The sequence below is a fragment of the Hemiscyllium ocellatum genome, chromosome 3 (assembly GCF_020745735.1).
Source record: "Hemiscyllium ocellatum isolate sHemOce1 chromosome 3, sHemOce1.pat.X.cur, whole genome shotgun sequence".
NCBI lineage: Eukaryota > Metazoa > Chordata > Chondrichthyes > Orectolobiformes > Hemiscylliidae > Hemiscyllium > Hemiscyllium ocellatum.
In genome coordinates, this window is record NC_083403.1 from 711,709 (window position 1) to 723,330 (window position 11,622).

Consider the following 11,622-nt stretch of genomic DNA (forward strand, 5'->3'; position numbering starts at 1 on the left):
GCGATCGTATCCCTGAGGAGTGCGAGGCTCTCAGAGATCTTCCTGCCCGGTACAGCACAGTTTTGGTCGGGGTGGATCACCGTTCCCAGAGCAGACCTGACCCGTTTTGCGATGACCTTTGACAAGATTTTGTAGTCTGTGTTTAGCAGTGAGATCGGTCTCCAATTTCTAATTTCATCCCTCTCCCCCTTCCGCTTATAGAAGAGGGTGATGATGCCTTTCCTCATGGATTCACTCATGGTACCTGCCCGAAGCATACTGACATACACCTCCAGCAGGTCCCGGCCAATCAAGTCCCAAAGAGCGGAATAGATCTCGACCGGTAAGCCGTCGCTTCCGGGAGTTTTATTCTTTTCGAAGGACTCGAGGGCCCTGGTCAGCTCATCCAGAGATAGCGGCTGATCCAGCCTCTCTCGCGTTCCGTCCTCTAGGACCTCCGTGATAGAGGACAGGAACGACTGTGAGGCCGTGCTGTCGGTTGGCTTCGCGTCATACAGGCTGGCATAGAAGGATTACTGATCCTCATGACGTCAGCCTGAGATGACGTTACCGAGCCCTCTTCTTCCTTCAGGCTGCTGAGCACGGAGCTCTCTTTGTGCACCTTCTGGGAGAAGAAACGTGAGCACGTCTCGTCCTGCTCTACCGAGCGGACCCTGGACCGGAAGATTATCTTGGAGGCCTCCGAGGCAAAGAGCGAGGCTTGCTGGCCCTTCACCTCCTTGAGGTCCTCCGTGACATCGACCCCCAACGTCTGCAGCAGGAGCAGGTTCTGCATACTTTCCTGGAGCTGGGACAGTTTTTCCCCGCCTCTCTCTCTCGCCTCCTGAACACCTTTGAGGATGAAGAATCTCTTGATGTTCCCTTTTACTGTTTCCCACCAGTCTGCTGGAGACTCAAAGAGACACTTCGCGGTTCTCCAACCTGCGTAATCCCTCTTGAGCTCCTCGATGTTTCCCGGGGTCAACAGCTTAGTGTTCAGTTTCCACGTTCCCTTGCCCGTCCGCTGCTCGTCCTGTAGGTGACAGTCGGCCAGTAGGAGGCAGTGGTCAGAGAAGAACACCGGCTTGACGTCGGTGGTTCTGACCGAGAACGTTCGGGACACAAACAGGTAATCTATCCTTGAGCGGATAGACCCGTCTGCCCGTGACCATGTGTATCTACGCTGCGCTCCATCTGCAGGGGTGCTGAAGACGTCGTGCAGCTTTGCATCTTTGACCGTTTCCATCAGGGCTCTGGACGTAGCGTCCAGTTTACTGTCCCCCCCGCCGGATCGTCCATCTGCATCAATGATGCAGTTGAAGTCTCCGGCCAGATGACCGGCCTGGACGTAGCCAGCAGCAGTGGAAGCTGTTGCAGGACGGCCAACCGTTCACTCTTATCCGCTGGGGCGTACACGTTGATTAGTCTTACGGGAGCGTTTCTGTATTTAACATCCACGACGAGGAGGCGCCCGCCCACCACCTCCTTAACCTCGGAGATAGTGAAGTTACCTCCCCGCAAAAGGATCCCTAGGCCTGAGGAGCGGTTATCGTTGCCCCCGACCACACAGACGGCCCATGGGCCCACAAGCTCGACCACCTCCTGTAACTGCTGAGGTGGGGTATCCCGCACTCCTGCAGAAACAGGACGTCGGCTTTGACGCTGGCCAGGGAGGCCAGTGTTGAAACGCATCGCGTAGCCGATTTGATGCTACGCACGTTGATGCTAGCAATTTTCAACCCCATTTTAACAGTTTACAGGTTTACCGGTGTCCGTTTGCTGCTGGTCCTGCCCTTCTGGGGTAGCTGCGTGCATCCCTGTGGTGGCGGCAAACTGTTGGACCTTCGCAGGGCTGAGGTAACTGTCCAGCTCCGCGCTGGAGCCATTACCCCACTCTGTTGTCTTCGTGTCGGGCCCGTGGTCCGCACTGACCAGTTCTCCGTCTGACAGCAGGGCTGTCATAGGACCGCTGCTCCCAGATACCTGGAGCTGTGGGCCTGTGAGTACCTCCTGGTTCTCACCGGGTAGGGGGAGGCCATTACCCGTCCCCTCAGAGGGATCGTCCTTTCCTTCCTGGGCGGTGCTGCCCTCCTTCTCCTCACAACGCTCTGCCTCTTCCTCTGATGACGACCCTTCTTGCGCCCATCCTCACCATCGGAAGAGCTGCATGCGTCTTCGCCTTGTAGGTGTCGCTTTCCCCTTCGCTGGGTGGCTTTGGGGCCCCCAAGAGGTTTCCTCTTCCTGTTTTTTACTGTGATCCAGTCCTCTGCATCCTTTGATTCCTCCTTTTCCATTTCCTCTGACTGCATTGACGGAGCTTGGATCGGCTGCTGCACCTCCCCGCTGTCTGCCGTCTGCTCCGCTACTGCCTGCTCTTCCTTCTGGGTGCCTCCAGGCACCGTTTCCACGCTATTTTCATTTGCCTTCCTCGCCTTTGTTGGTCCGCGGCTCGTATTCGTGTTGCTACCTCCGGCCATCTGTGCGTAGGTAGCGGCTCCTCGTCTTGGGCATGCCTTGTACATGTGGCCCGCCTCTCCGCACAGGATACAGTTCTTGGCCTCCTTACAATCCTTGGTCAGGTGGCCTTCCTGCTTGCAATTTCGGCATACGGTCACCTTGCAGTCGGCCGCCATGTGGCCTGACCTCCCGCAGGTTCGGCACACCTTCGGCTGCCCTGCGTACGTCAGGTAGCCTCTGCTCCCTCCATTTGCGAAGCTGGAGGGTGGGTGGAGGATGTTCCCGCTGCCATCGACCCTCAGGGTTACCTTGACCTGTCTTTTACTTGTCCAGATCCCGAAAGGATCAACGACATCAGTGCTTTCTCCTTCAACCTGGACATACCTCTTCAAGAAGGTGAGAACATCTGCCGCTGGGACGTAGGGGTTGTACATTTGGATTGTAACAACCCGACTTCTCTGCGCAGGAAGCACACACAACGGGACCGCCGACAAGATGGAGAACAGAGGTTCCCCTTCCTTCTCCTTGAAGACCTTCAGGAGCTGCTCACAATGCTTCACGCTCCTGAAGGTCACGTCGAAGTAGCCTGCCCCAGGGAAATCCTGCAGGCAGTACACATCCGCTGCTGCAAACCCACAGCACTCCAGCAAGACCTTCTTCACAAACACCAAGGTGAATTGGCCATGCTAAATTGCCCGTAGTGTTGCGCTTCGGCGGGTCGGTGTGGACTTGTTGGGCCGAAGGGCCTGTTTCCACATGGTAAGTAATCTAATCTAAACAAACAACTGGAACTGATAACCGGAAGCGGCAGGGTCAAATCACTATAAACGCGGGAGGAAACATCACAGAAGCGCTTCACAGGAGGCTCCCAAGCACTGACGATGTCACCTAGACAGGGGACGAAACGTCTGCAACACAAATTCCCAGCTCGGCGAACAGAACCACAACAACGAGCACCCGAGCTATAAATCTTCTCCCAAACTTTGAACCTCTCCACCTCTGTCTTAAATGCAACCTCATCTCGGCCTGAAGGGGCGACCCTTCATCCTGAGGCTGTACTTCCAGGTCCTCGTCTCGCCTACTAGTGGGACCATCTTCTTCACAACCACTCTGACCAGGCCCCCCCCAGTAGCTTGTAAGGTTCAGTCAGATCCCGCCTTACCTTTCGAAACACCATCGGGTACAGACCCAGAGACCTCATGTGACAAACCCAGGGGGAAACCTTCTCTAGACTCCCTCCCAACACCAGCGCATCCCTTCCTTCGGTACACGGCACAAAACTGCTCCCAATATTCCACCTGTGGTCAGACCAGCGCCTGACGCAGCCTCGGCAGCACGTCCCTGCTCCTGTTTTCTCGCCCGCTTGAAATGAATGCCGACACTGCATTTGCCTTCCGAACCATCGGATGGACCTGCATGTTAATCTTGAAACAACCTGGAACTAGGACTCCCAAGAGCCTCTGCGCTTCAGATTTGCAAAGCCTTTCCCTCGTTCAGAAAATCGTCTACCCGATTGTTCTCGCTACCAAAGTGCAATTACGCACACTTGGTCACTTCTTTCCCCACTCGCCCAACATGTCCACGCTCTTCTGCAGCCTGCCCATTTCCTCAAAACTACCTGTCCCTCTAGCTATCTTTGTGCCATCTGCAAACTCAGCAAAAGTGCCCTCCGTGGCCCCCATTATCGTGGACACCCCAATAAGGTCCCTGTCACAGCCCCGTCTACAAGGTATTTGCGGAATTTCACCACAGTTATACACGTGGCCGGAGACTTTGGCACTGTCGCACCGATAACACAGGGCCCAGCGAGCCTGTGCCGATTCCTACTCCTTGTTTGGGCGTGCTACTTGTTGCCCAGACGCGGTTTCAGTCCCGCCGTTCCGCCTCCCGTTCACGTGTCTAACAAGGTGAGCCTGAAACGTTCCTAACGTGCCTGCTTCCAGCGCTTCGACTGGCAACGCGTTTCAGGCACCCACCATCCTCTATGTGAAAAACTTTCTCCGCACTTCTCCCTTCTCACTTTCCACCTCTCACCGTGAACCTGTACCCACTGACTCGCCACCCTCTCGATGCCTCTCAGTACGCTGTCGACCTCTATCGGGTCGCCCCTCAGCTTCCGTCTTTGCAGTGACAACAATCCCAAGTTTATTCAACCTCTCCTCACAACAGAAGCACTCCAGGGCAGGCAACGTCCTGGTAAACCTTCTCTGCACCCTCTCCAAAGCATCCACGTCCTTCTGGCAGTGTGCCGAACAGCACTGCGCGTGGTATCCCGAATGTAGCCTAACTGGAGTTTTGTACAGCTGTTTATACAGATCATTTATTTACACGTCACAAACAACAAAGGCCCTAGCACCGAGCCCTGCGGGATACCACTAGTTACTGATCTCCTTTCCGAAAAATGCGCTTCCACCGCTACTCTCGGTCTTCTGTGACCGAGCCGGTTTTGTATCCAGCTAGCCGGCTCACCTCAGATCCCACGAGACGCTACCATTTGCAGCAGCCTGCCTTAAGATGTGAAACGATCCAGAAGAGATTACTGACGCAAAGGTGACTACGCTTAAATGAAAGTGCTGGGATTGGCAACCGTGACGGAACTCGCAGCCAAGGAAGGTCAACACCTCACAAAGTGGTGGCTGAGAGTTCACAAAATGGTGGCCCAGGGACAAGCACCAACGCAGACACAAAACTGCCACTGCTGTGGAAACACATGTCAGGCAGCAGCAAATTGCTGGTAGAAAGAAGCTGTGTGCAGAAACTGCAGCATTAAAAAAGAATATACTAAGTGGGTGCGCTCGGGGGTGAAAGTACCAATAACCTGCAGCGAAAGTACAGGATGAAATCCTAAATGGTACAAAAAGGGCAAGAAGACAAAAGCCCTGACGCACAAACTAATGAGGTGTTGTGGTTACAGATACTGGCGATACCTGCCGACGCCCCGGTCGCTCCCTTACTGAACGGCAAACCGGTAAGGATGGAGGTGGACACCGGTTTCGTTGATACGGCTGAGTCACGTTGCGCTGCAACCTTCAGAAACTGCGCGAGGAACACACAAAGGTGAAGTGGTGCTTTCACAGTGGGAACGTTCAGTTATACGGTGAGTCTGAAGACACAGCCTGCGTGTCATCAAAGGAAATCTTACAGCTTTATGGGCAAGAATGTGGTTGGACAGAATCAAACTCAACTGGGCCGAAGGCAATCACGTGTCAAAATTCTGAGAGTGACTGATCAAGAATTCTAAAGAGGCACGCTATTGTTTTCAATGGGGTAGACAAGCAGGACGCCGGGAGCCTTTGATAAGGTTCCACGTGGTAGGCTGTTGGAGAAAATGCAGAGGCATGGAATTGAGGGTGATTTAGCAGTTTGGCTTAGAAACTGGCTTTCTGAAAGGAGGCAGCGAGTGGTGGTTGATGGAAAATATTCAGCCTGGAGTCCGGTTACTAGTGGTGTGCCACAAGGGTCTGTTTTGGGACCACTGCTGTTTGTCATTTTTATAAATGACTTAGACGCAGGCATAACATAGGTGGATGGATTAGTAAATTCGCAGACGACGCTAAAGTCGGTGCAGTAGTGGTCAGTGTGGAAGAATGTTTACAGGTTGCAGGGGGACTTGGATAAACTGCAGAATCGGGCTGAGAGGTGGCAAATGGAGTTCAATGCAGCTAAATGTGAGGTGATGCACTTTGGGAAGAATAACAGGAAGGCAGAGTACTGGGTCGATGGAAAGATTATTGGTAGTGTGGATGTGCAGAGGGATCTTGGAGTCCCATGTACATAGATCCCTGAAAGTTGCCACCCAGGTGGATAGTGCTGTTAAGAAGGCTGTTGGGTTTCATTCGTAGAGGAATTGAGTTCCGGAGCCGCAATATCATGCTGCAACAGTTCACCTGCTGGTGTGTGCTAGGCGGTTTCCTTTCCCTTTGCTCAACGACCTATTTGCTGAACTAGCCGGAGGTCAGCTTTTCAGTAAAATTGAGCCCGGTAAACCCTACCTCCAGATGAGTGTAGATCCTGAGTTGAAATGAATGAGACACAATCTTATTGAAACATATTGGATTCTTACGTGGCTCGACAGGGTAAATGCTGAGAGGACATTTTCCCTCATGGGAGTGTCTAGAACTGAACAGAAATAAAGAGGCACCAATTTAAGAGTGAGATCAGGAGAAACGTCTTCTCTCAGAGGGTTGTGAGTCTTTGGAATTTGTTGTCACAGACAGCTGGCACACGCTGCTTGTGTGAGACTGACTTAGAATGCTGCCAGTTCTGGCTGAGGCAGCAAAGTAGTGCAAAAGAAGGCAAGGGGCTGTTGTGCCAGTCCCTGCGTACACAGCCCAGGTGCCGGATAATCTGCAGTGCTCCTACCTGCCTTATTATCTTTCCAGGCCAGTTCCGGTCAGCAAACATTGGCTTGTTTGTTCTACGTTTTCTCACGTGCTGTTGTCGAGTTAGTGCTGTCTCTTTGCTTTTCCCAGTGAGAATTAACTCTCTGAGTAACCTGCCTCTGACTCAGTCAGTCGTGATAGCACACACGATTCTGTCGCGGCTCAGTGAATCGGAAAGTGGCTGAAACTCACAGTCCTTTGCCTCGTTTTTCCGGTCAGTCACATACGTACCTATCGATTCCGCCTGCCCTTGCACTCTGATGAAAAGCATGTGCCTTAAATACGTCCCGATTATTTTTGTCCTAGCTCACAGTGTTCTCGAAATCTCTCTTGCAAGTCATCAAAATCAAAACGACTGAACCCCTAGATAGCTTCATCCCCAGCAGCATGCAGCAACGTAGCACAGTTGACCTTCTCTTGTTTTTCTGAAACGTCGCTCGCGAGTAGGAAAAGCTGGTGGGCAGCTACGGTTGCTGCAACTCCCAACTTCTGACACCATGTGGTGTGATCGGGGCCCGGCGTTGGCGGGACGGTGCAGCACGCAGCAGGGGTGAGGGGATGACATTGAGAGCAAGTGTCAAGATGCGCAAGAGACAGAGACGGCGAGAGAAGGATAGGGAGCGGCAGCTGAACAGCTACCTTAGAACAGACGAGTTTGAATCGACTCACGCCTGGCTGGATGTGAGGTGTGAGAAATGAAGCACCGAAAGCCTGCGCTATAAACATGAAGCTGTTTTTAGATTTATAGATGAGGGGTGCACCGTTCCCGGAGGTACTGCAATACCAGGTCGATGCGTGGAGTGGACGGAGCAAGCCCCTATTCCATCTCCCTGCTCCAAAAATCAATTTAATATATGGTCCCCAGATAAGGGACGTATCAGATATTAAACTGATAAGAACAGATACTACACTTGATCTTAGCCAAAAGGCCGAGAAGCGATAACTACAATACCGCGGACTGCCTCAAGTCCCATTTGTCCTCCATGTTTTCAGTCAGCTTGATTCTGTTCAAAGACTTGTAGATCACTGCTGACAGTTTCCCTGTCGCCGTAGTCCTCCCAGGATTTCTAACTAGAGCAGCAGATCCGTTTACAGCAGTTGCTTTTTTTCCCCTGTCAGTGAAGCACTGCCTCATGGTCATGTAGAGATTGTCAGTATCTCACCAATCAGGTGGGTCAGGGCTAAGCTGACGTGACTTGAGGAGGTGGTAACCAACTGCAGAACTGCACGCATTGAATGAGACATTCAGCCTGTCATGTCTGCATCAGCTCTCTGCACGAGCAACTTCCCCAGTCCCACTCGCCCTCTCTTCAGATAAGTATCCGACCCTGCGACCAAAGTCACCATTGAATCTGCCTCCAGCACCCTCTCTCTCAGGCAGTGCACTGCATATTCTAACCACTCGCTGAAGACGCTTGGGCCTAGGACACTAGCTCGATGAAATGTGACAGGTAGAGAAGAGAGCAGTAGATTCAGCCGAGCCCTCCATGTCTTTGATGTGTGTGTGTGTGTGGATGTGCCTGCAGTTAGAACATAGAACAGTACAGCACAGTACAGGCCCTTCGGCCCACCATGTTGTGCCGAGCAGTTTTCTTAATCTAAGATCAACCTAACCTACACAGCTCTCAATTTACTGCCGTCCAGCGTGTGCTCGTCCAGCAGTCGCTTAAATGTCCCTGACAGCTTGTGGGAGATTAGAAATGTAGTTTCTGCAGGTGGTGGTGGTGGTGGTTAGAGATGTTGCTTTTGCAGATGGGTGAGGGGGTGTTGTGGGGGGAGGGGAAGGGGAACATTACACAAACAGTCGCGGGATTCTTGCAGCATACTTAAGGCTAAGATTTTAACCAATATAGAGGTTTTTGTTTAAGAAATAGTTTTAAACTAAGAAATAACTTTAAAGTGTTGTGGCTGACCACAAAAGAAGCAGTAGGGACATCTCACAACAAGCTTATAGTATGATAAGGGGAACTGGCTAAAATAACAGACAGGCTGTAACAGACAAGGACAAGGACAGCAGGGTAGTCAGATCAGGAAAATTAGAGAAAAACAAGTCAGGTAAATCGGCTTATGATAGGATGGGAAAAGGGAGGCGTGATTCCGCAACTTGCAAACTGAATAAGAATGCTTACATGCTTTGTATTGGCGCGCTTTCGCTAGCCTGATTGCTTGAGCAAAACGCCCGTTCTTGCAAGGCCGTAAAGAATAAAATGCTCTTGTTTCCAAGACTTTGTCTCAGGCTGAATTGTGAGTGAGTTTTGTTTCTCAGAGTTGCCGAAGGGCCTGTTGTTGCGCTGCTCTGTTCGACGTTCTAAAAATCTCAGCTGTTACCAATGTGAAAAATCCCTGCCTCCCCACAAGGCAAATGATTGGAGCAGGTTCGAATTCTGACCGAAAAATCTCACTGCCAGGAAATCTCGGCTCACCTTTACGAACAGAAACTCTTACAGACTAACAAATGTGAACTCCCATCCTCCAACCCACCTCGTGCAAATGAACAGCACGACGGGGGATGTGAAGATCAATTTACAGCAAATCAGCCTTTATTGGTTCGGCTCCCGCTCCAAACATTCCAATTCAGTCTGCTTCCTTAGAATTGCAAATCAAGATTCAAGAGTGCTAATTGCAGCGCTAACAGCAAGCTAATGGTTTGATAGCGGCCGGGCAATCAAAAAGCAAGGTCTAAAATGCAAAATAAAGCAAAACACCCAGTAAGCAAAACCTCAGCTTCTGTGGAGAGAAAGCAGAATTAACGCTTCGAGTCCAGTGACCCTTCTCCCGAAGGTTGCAGCGAGTTCTGTTTTCGTCCACACATTACAACCTGCAGCACCACGCGTGGAGTCAGTGATCAACTGCACCTTCACCCTATCGGTAGCCACTGAGCACCTACATCGATGCATGCATCAGGACGAGACGGAACCTGAACCAAACGGGCGGAGGCTCCGAAGCTCTCTCCCACCCTCTCACCTTCAATGCGCACTTGGATCCATCCGGCTGCTCCGCATCAGGAAGCATCAGCAGCGCGGCCTCAATCAACAGATGGGAATCAGAAAGCTTCCCCACACAGTCACACAGTACAGAAGAGGCCCTCTGGCCCTCCGAGTCCGCACTGACAAAGCTACTCTAAGTCTGTTCTAGTCCCACTTTCCAGCACTTGGTCCGTAGCCAGGAAAAGTTATGACATTTCCAGTGCTCATCCAAGTAGTTTTTCAAGGTTTTGAGGTTCCCCGCCTCGCTACCCTCCCAAGCAGTGCATTCCAGACCGCCGCCACCCTCTGGGAAACAACTGCTTTCTGTCATGACCGCAAGACCACGGAAGGTCTGACGGCCCGGGCCGTAAGACGTACGAGCAGAATCAGGCCGTTCGGCCGTGGCTCACAGGTTTGTCAACCCCGATTCTCCTGCCCTCTCCCCACGACCCTTGATCCCCTTATAATCAAGAGCCTCTCTCTCTCTCTGTGAAGCGCTTCTGTGAAGCACTACTATTATAGGACAAGCCAAACAGAGAACAGCCAGGGAATTCCTAGAGGCATGGCACTCATCCACAGATTCAATCAATGAGCACATCGACCTGGACCCAATATACCGGCCACTGCAGCGGGCGCTGTGTGGGCGGCACGGTGGAACAGTGGTTAGGACTGCTGCCTCACAGCGCCAGAGACCCGGGTTCAATTCCCAACTCAGGCGACAGACTGTGTGGAGTTTGCACATTCTCCCCGTGTCTGCGTGGGTTTCCTCCGGGTACTCCGGTTTCCTCCCACAGTCCAAAGATGTGCGGGTCAGGTGAATTGGCCATGCTAAATTGCCCGTAGTGTTGCGCTTCGGCGGGTCGGTGTGGACTTGTTGGGCCGAAGGGCCTGTTTCCACATGGTAAGTAATCTAATCTAAACAAACAACTGGAACTGATAACCGGAAGCGGCAGGGTCAAATCACTATAAACGCGGGAGGAAACATCACAGAAGCGCTTCACAGGAGGCTCCCAAGCACTGACGATGTCACCTAGACAGGGGACGAAACGTCTGCAACACAAATTCCCAGCTCGGCGAACAGAACCACAACAACGAGCACCCGAGCTATAAATCTTCTCCCAAACTTTGAACCTCTCCACCTCTGTCTTAAATGCAACCTCATCTCGGCCTGAAGGGGCGACCCTTCATCCTGAGGCTGTACTTCCAGGTCCTCGTCTCGCCTACTAGTGGGACCATCTTCTTCACAACCACTCTGACCAGGCCCCCCCCAGTAGCTTGTAAGGTTCAGTCAGATCCCGCCTTACCTTTCGAAACACCATCGGGTACAGACCCAGAGACCTCATGTGACAAACCCAGGGGGAAACCTTCTCTAGACTCCCTCCCAACACCAGCGCATCCCTTCCTTCGGTACACGGCACAAAACTGCTCCCAATATTCCACCTGTGGTCAGACCAGCGCCTGACGCAGCCTCGGCAGCACGTCCCTGCTCCTGTTTTCTCGCCCGCTTGAAATGAATGCCGACACTGCATTTGCCTTCCGAACCATCGGATGGACCTGCATGTTAATCTTGAAACAACCTGGAACTAGGACTCCCAAGAGCCTCTGCGCTTCAGATTTGCAAAGCCTTTCCCTCGTTCAGAAAATCGTCTACCCGATTGTTCTCGCTACCAAAGTGCAATTACGCACACTTGGTCACTTCTTTCCCCACTCGCCCAACATGTCCACGCTCTTCTGCAGCCTGCCCATTTCCTCAAAACTACCTGTCCCTCTAGCTATCTTTGTGCCAACTGCAAACTCAGCAAAAGTGCCCTCCGTGGCCCCCATTATCGTGGACACCC

At 52.2% G+C, this 11,622-nt stretch overlaps 1 non-coding gene across 1 annotated transcript; it reads right to left on the bottom strand.

Annotated features, from left to right (window-relative positions):
• Positions 1-7,568: 7,568 nt before the first annotated feature.
• LOC132809160 (U2 spliceosomal RNA) lies at positions 7,569-7,759 on the bottom strand. Its single transcript, XR_009642234.1, has one exon. It is a non-coding gene; the product is annotated as a U2 spliceosomal RNA (small nuclear RNA).
• Positions 7,760-11,622: the final 3,863 nt, after the last annotated feature.